Source organism: Triticum aestivum, chromosome 7D, assembly GCF_018294505.1.
Source record: "Triticum aestivum cultivar Chinese Spring chromosome 7D, IWGSC CS RefSeq v2.1, whole genome shotgun sequence".
NCBI lineage: Eukaryota > Viridiplantae > Streptophyta > Magnoliopsida > Poales > Poaceae > Triticum > Triticum aestivum.
Window position 1 is genome coordinate 609,311,504 of NC_057814.1, and position 7,562 is coordinate 609,319,065.

Here is a 7,562-nt window from a genome sequence, read left to right on the forward strand (position 1 = left end):
GGTAGTTTAATTTATCCATTCAACTTCATTAATATTCAACACTGAATTAAATCTAGTTATAAATGTTTTTTTCATAACTATTGATTATAAGGTGTATTTTTTGGATAAAATTTCACAATGTATGGTGCATTTCTTCTTATTCCTCATAATTTTCTTTTTAACCCTCCAGAAAAAAGGTTAGCATCTCTCTATGTCTCCCTATAGCAAAAGAAGGGAAGTATCTCTCTCAATTGTATGTATCGCTTATTTTTTTGGACTAACTGATTTACTTGCCACAAACCAACAATTTTCCAAGGGTAATTTCGTCCTAAGTTCACTATAATTATGTGCCTTTCACCATGCCATAAATAATACACCTTACATAAATGAACGGAGGGAGTATTCAACACTGAACTGAATCTAGTTATAAATGCTTTTTTCATAACCTTTAGCGTAAATTCTTTTCATTTGCCTGATTGTCAAATTTTATGAAGTTTTTCTCATGGTATAATAAGAAACATAATCCATTTTATTTAGCTTGTGATCATGATTGGGAGTATCTTAGTGATCTTGTAGAGTTGTAAGTACAATCCGCATGTATTGATTTGCTGAATGTACGCAGTAAGAGAATTTCAGTTTCTCTTGTCGAAGATCTTGATTAGGGGTTTACACTTTTCTTCAGCAGATACATACTTATTCGTCCGTTGTGAAATTAATACAAAGTTGAGGCACTTATTTTGTGAACCGAGGAAGTACTTGACAAGAGAAGTTTCAAAACTCAAAAAAAAATTATGCATAGGACACTCTATTTTAGGGCAGAAAAAACGAAGCAGCCAGCTAACTATCTGCATTTTTTTGACGAAGGAAATTTTTTGGCCACTATCAACATGGCTAGTCCTATTCTGTGAACGCCTCTCCCTATCCTGACATATCAACGATTTAATCTCACTAATCAATAGCATATACCTCGAACGATCACAAGCGGGATCTTGGATTATTTTGACTGGCATTGACGACGGCGTGACGCTCCGCAGAACCCGGCCGTCTCAACACAAGACTGTTGCTCCGGGAGGTACCGCCGGCGCGACTGCCATGGCTCCTGAACAAGAAGAGACACCGTTCGCCATCCCCGCGCCTGCACGTGTAGAAATCAACGCGGTCTCCCTTGCACATGCGGCTCTCCTCCACCAGCCGCCTCCACTGAAACCCAATGATCCGGTACGCCATGTTCGAGTTGATGAAGCGGAGGTTCACTCCTTCTCGCGGCCCTCAGCGTCGAGGACCGTGACCGCGACCGTGTTCTGGGCGTTCAGGCCGTCGTCACGGAGCTCCTCCAGCTCTGGGAAGAGCTCCGGGATGGGGTTAGCACGCACCGCCTCCTTGGTCAGCAGCAGCCGGTTCTGCCCCGCCCGGACGTCGGAACACCTTCGACAGCGCCCACTCGGCATCATACACGCCGAGGCCGTCCATCACCGCCTGCCGGTGGCGCGCTTCTTCCGCGGGGTCGATGCAGCAGCGGGAATCCATGGCGCCGTTCATGCGATTCCACCAGGAGCTACCGCCACCACCCTTGCTCCTGAACACAAAGAGGCACCGGTCGCCATCGCCGCGCCTGCACGTGTAGAAATCGAGACGGTCTCCCTTGCACATGCGGTTCTCTTCCACGAGCCGCCTCCAATCGAAGCCGATGACCCGGTACACCTTGCTGGAGTTGAGGTAGGGGAGGCTCACCTCCTTCTCACGGCCCTCCGCGTCGAGGACCTTGACCAAGACTCTGTTCTCGGCGTTCAGGCTGTCGTCGCGGAGCTCCTCCAGCTCCAGGAAGACCTCCGGGATGAAGCCACCCCGCACAGCCTCCTCTGTGAAGAGCAACCGGTTCTGCCCCGCCTGGACGTCAGACTGCTCCAATACCCTTGACAGCGCCCAGTCGGCGTCGTACACGCCGAGGCAGTCCATCACCTGCCGGTGGCGCGCTTCCTCCGCGGCGTCGATGCGGCCGTTCATGGGATTGCCTAGGGGAGATCTATCTTAGGTCTATCCACCGGTGGAATTTGGGATGCCACTGCGTAGGTTACGTGCGAAAATATAAGTCGGTAGGTAGGATCGTTTAAATGGTATAGGCACGCCCGTGTGGTATGTTGTGCGGAAAGAGATCTTTGTTCTTGTTGGGGTTATCTGGAGACTGATCTTGTGCGGGGTATTCAAAGCATGCTACAATCTCTGTTCAAAGTCTGCGGTATCTTTATCCGGTTTCGGGAAAGCCTATAACTGCGCATACATGGGAGGAAAACTGGAAATCCACGGTTGGGCCGGAGAAAGAATCTCATATTTGGAAAAGATCTTGCACGTCTCCTAAAAAAAGAATATCTTGCACGTCTATCTATCCCCGTAAGTACTGTCTTTGGAAAATATCTTCATTTTAAACTCAATTTTGTGTTTTAAAAAAGTTTATTTTAAACTCAACACTTTTGCTTCGGTACACCCCCTAAACACATTGACGGCTGAGATCTCTCTATACCCCTTCATCATAATAAAAAAGGTAGGATAGTCTTTTCACCCGCGCCGATACACGGCCTGTGTACATATACACAGCGCCATTTTTATTCCTCACGGCGTGTGAATCAAACTCAACACCTCTTGGTCTAAGAAGGACCACACTAACCAATTAGGCCATCCTAATGCTTGTGTATATTTACTTGAGAAGTGCATGGATGAATCCAGATACATATGAACCCACTTGAAAAACACATTTTAAAATAATAAAAAAATCTGAAAAAAGTTACAGGGGTACGCCTCCATGTTCTATGTGCGTGCATAAAGTTTCACAAAAAATAAAAAAAATTTGTGGCCAATGCAAAAAAGACAAAAAATTATGTCATGGAACACTATCTAGAAGCACTGACATTTGTCTTTTTTGCGGAGACAAAACAAAAAGACATTTTTTTCACAAAATTTTGTGCCGCATACACACATTTGCGAAATTGTATGCGTGATATTGTCTTTTGAATTTTTTGACATTTTAAAACGTGCTTAAAATGCATTTTTTTTGAAAAGTGGGTGCATATGCCCATGGGTTCAGGGGGTGCCCTCTCATATTTACCTCTTCTTTTTGTTTTCTTCACTATCAATATTTAGGAATTTGTTAATAGTTTTGGAAAAAGTGTTCATGTTTATAAAATATTCATACACAATTAGAAATTCCAAAATTGTTGACAATTTTCAAGGAATAGTTTAGATAGGAAAATCTTCATGTTGATTGATAGTGACAGAAATTGCAAATAACAAAAGCCTTGCCCTACCGGCCTACCCGAACAACCACCTTTGAACATGATGTGCTTCTTGACATGCATGAAATGACATCAAAATTTACCAGCATGTCGGCATGCTCAGGGCAGGCCTCCATGCAAAAGTTGAAGGACTTCGGACACCGAACACACCCGGCGTCACGTTCAACTAGTGTTTTACAGTTTTTTTCATCGGGAAAACCCTAGAAAATGCATAAAATATCAGAACTCAATAAAATTTATCATAGATACTTGGCATGGTGATGCTAGTGTGTGGAATTTTTTTGGGTCCATTTTATTGATGTGAAAATAAAGTGCATCCAGACTTGCCCTACCGGCTTACCCGAACCACCACCTTTGACACATGGTGTGTTTCTTGCCATGCATGAAATGACACCAAGTTTTGCCAGCATGTGGGCATGCTCATGGCAGGCCTACCCGGACACCGAATGCATGTTGCGTCACGTTCGGCTACCGTTTTAGGGTTTTTCTCACCGGGAAAAATCTAGAAAATGCATAGTGTCAGAACTCAATGAAATTTTTATTATGGATGCTTGGCATGGTGATGCTAGTGTGTGAAAAAAATATGGGTCCATTTTATTATTGTGGACAAAAGTGCATTCAGATTTACCCTACCGGCCTACCCAAACCAGCACCTTTGAACATGGTGTGCTTCTTGCCATGTATGAAATGACAACAAATTTTACATGCATGTGGGCATACTCGTGGCAGGCCTCCATGCTAAATTTGAAGGAATTCGGACATCAAAACGCACGTTGCATCATGTTTGACTAGTGTTTTAGGGTTTTTTCAACGGGAAAAACCTAGAAAATGCATAAAATGCCAGAAGTCAATGAAACCTATCATGGATGCTTGGCATGGTGATGGTAGTGTGTGGAAAATTTTGGGTCCATTATATTGACGTGAGCTGTTTTTTAAAAAGAAGAAGAACAAAAAACGAAAAACAACAAGAGTGAAAAAGAAACAAAAAAACAATAAATCGATCGCTAATTGACATATTTTCATTTTTATTTTCTATTTAATATATGTCCAGAAAGTGTTCAGTTTTTTATATGAGCATGTTTCTATTTAAACATACAATAAACGAACATTTTTTTAAATGAACAATAAACAAACAATTTTTCTATTTAATAGATGTTCAGAAATTTAATTATATTGATCCGAGTATCTTTCTATTTAAACAAACAATTATTTGACATATCTGTACAATTTTTACAAAATGCGAATATTTGTACTTTATGGAAAAAATTTAAAAAGCGAACATTTTTTGAAATTTTGAACAAATTCTTTTAAGTGTACGCAATTTTTGAAAAAAAGAAATAAAAAAGGAAACTAAAAAATAGAAAACAAATAAATAAATAGAAATAGTGATAATAAAAGCACATGTTCAACAATGGGCCGGCCTAGCCGCGAACTGAAGTAGAAGAAAAAAAAGTAAATAGGGACAACCATTACGAATATTCTAATTTGTTAGTGTGGTTCTCCTTAGACCAAGAGGTCTTGAGTTTGATTCACATTGGTTGCGCTCTAGCCGCAACAGACGCCTTGGCACGTTTCACCGCAATATATGGTAAAGAGCATCTCTAGCCCATACCTCAAAACCGATTAGAGGAGTAAGCATTCAGTTTTGAAGGGCTGAATGGAATATCGATCCCTTATCTCCATTAGAGGAGTAAATTTTTTACTCATCGCCGCATCGAATCCTTATATTACTTGAGTGGAACCGGTTCTCAAGAAAAAAGTCCCTCTCCCACGCCGCCTCTCTCCCTCGCTCGCACCCCCAAATCCACCGCCGGACTTCCCCGCCCGCACCGCCACGTCACACCACCTCCCACGCTTCCAATCGGCTGGCACCGCCCGAAATGGCAGGATCCAGCCAACGGAGGTCGTCGTCGAAGAGCGGATCCACGCCAGGGTGATACGTTCCAAGAAGGGAATGACTCAACATAAACATAAAAATTAAAGATATGCGCTTCACAGAGAGCTTGGTTTAAACAATATGAAAAAAATTAGTAAGCGTCATGCATGTGTCCTACTACAATAAGGAAAGATTATGCCATGGTGATATGTTCCAAGAAGGGAATGACTCAACATAAACATGAAAAATTAAAGATAGATGCTTTGCAGAAAGCTTGGTTTAAACAATATGTAAATGACATATTTGTGCTGGAAAGTTAAATGTGCACATGAGACGCAGTTGAATTAGCAGATGGTAGTGGAACCATCCCACAACACCAGACCAAGAGAAGGAAATGGCAGAGAATAAAATGTATAATTCAACTAAAAGACATGTAGTGGAGGACATATAAATGCGGATTAGATTTTATGAACTATGCATGCTTGCTGCGTTTATTCTCCTCGTGCTGCTTCCTTACTCGCGTGGTGAAGTCCCGGGCTCTCTACCACAACGTGCAACGGCTGGGCAGACAGGCCCAAACACACCATCCATTAATTAAGTAGCATGGAGTCTCTTTGTTTCCTGATAAGATGCATTCCTAATAGCCAATCAAATTATATTATCTTCAATTATTATGAGACAAATCTCATCAGACTACATGTTCCTTTTTTTTTATGTTAGCGATGCATTCCATTTTCTGAAATAAAAGATACATTTAATTCCTAGTGGAGATACTCTACAACAGACTAATATGCCTGATTTCATATAATTGCATTAATGATCGAACAAATCTGTATTATATTCCTTCCCATGGTTTATTATTTTCCAGTCCATAATCCTCCTCCTATGGAGTGATATAAGTCCGACAGCAAAGCACAGGGTATCGTCTAGTGTTCCGTAAATGTCAACACTGAGAAAGAATGATATGGGACTCTTGGGTAGCCTCTTGACATGGGACTCACATGTCACTAAAGAAAATATCTCTATGTTATGCAACTTTGAGTTATGGTGTGAACACTTACAACCAGCAAAGGGATCAAACGATTGGAGTATAACATTTTTTATTTGCTACTTCCTCGTGTAAAGAAATATAAGATCGTTTAGATCACTAAACTTAAATCTTGAACTAGAACCTCGAGTCTTACATTCTTTTCGGTTTTCGCTACCATCTAGCACTACCAGAATCGCCTCATTGAGTTCCGGCGGCAAAGGGTGAAAAGCTCTCGGCAAAATCTTTGTTGAGTGTTATACTAAGCATACGTCACTCAGCAGTGGTCGCAACAAAGATTTTGGGGAATTTATAGACAGGTAATTTGCAAATGAGAAAGATTAAAGACAAAGACGACAATGCCACCTGACAAATGTTTGTCGAGCGCCAACCACGGGGCACTCGACAAAGCTCGCCACGCCACGACGCTCTACGTGTCCACACTTTGCCTAGTGCCAGCTGATGGGTAGCCAGCAAGGCGTGGAGCACCACATGATGCCATTTATCCCCATCTTTTGTCGATTGTTCCATAACAGACAGTCCACAAAAGCAATGCCAAGTGCCCCAAAACAGACACCCGGCAAAGCAGATGTAGAGTATTTTGTTACGGATGTTCCTTATAAGTTTCAACGGAAATTTTGTTGGGCCCTTAAGTTTCAAAGTACCAAGTAAAAACAGATTGCATTAAACAAGATTACATAATGTTGATTGTATTTTCTTTTTACCTCCAATTTATCATCAAGACAACTAGTCAAAACTATCATTTTACCTTTGGTGGCAATAACACACTGCAAGCCTTTTTGTCTTTGTTGTCAGTCGAACAGATTACCTGCAAATTAAGCTAAACTCAGCCAACATACAGACATCTGTCTTGAAGATTCACTACAAGAAATATGTCAACTTGCGACCATCACTATTGGTCGCTGAAAGGTCATTGTTTTTCATTTACGACCTTTTTGTGACCAAAAACAGATGGTCAAAAGCTGACGGTCGTAAACTGAAATTCACGACCTTCTTTGTGATATGTAAAAGATCGTTGGTTCTTCGACCAAAATTTTGGTCACTAGCAGCCTCCCCAAGCCACGTAGGATCCAGTGTGGCAAGCAGACGTGGATAAGAATCAGCCCGGTCTGATTAGGTGTCTATATGGGCCGAGCCCATTAATTCAACCCATTTATATATATTTTCCTGTCAATTTTCGCTAGCTACATGGGCCTAGCCCCGCAATTCAGCCTTTTTATTTTCTGGGCCATGGCCTTTTTGGCTCAACAATTCCAGATTTTTTATAATTACATTTTTCTTTTCTTTTTTACGATGGGTTAATTAGTCAGATGGGCCCCAATTGTAAGTTCTGGTAATTGGTCCCAGTTGTCAGGTTTTAGTAAGTGGGTCC

The 7,562-nt window shown here is 41.6% G+C and overlaps 1 pseudogene; it reads right to left on the minus strand.

Moving 5' to 3' along the window:
- Positions 1–646: 646 nt before the first annotated feature.
- Positions 647–2,109, minus strand: LOC123169970 (uncharacterized; annotated as a pseudogene).
- Positions 2,110–7,562: the final 5,453 nt, after the last annotated feature.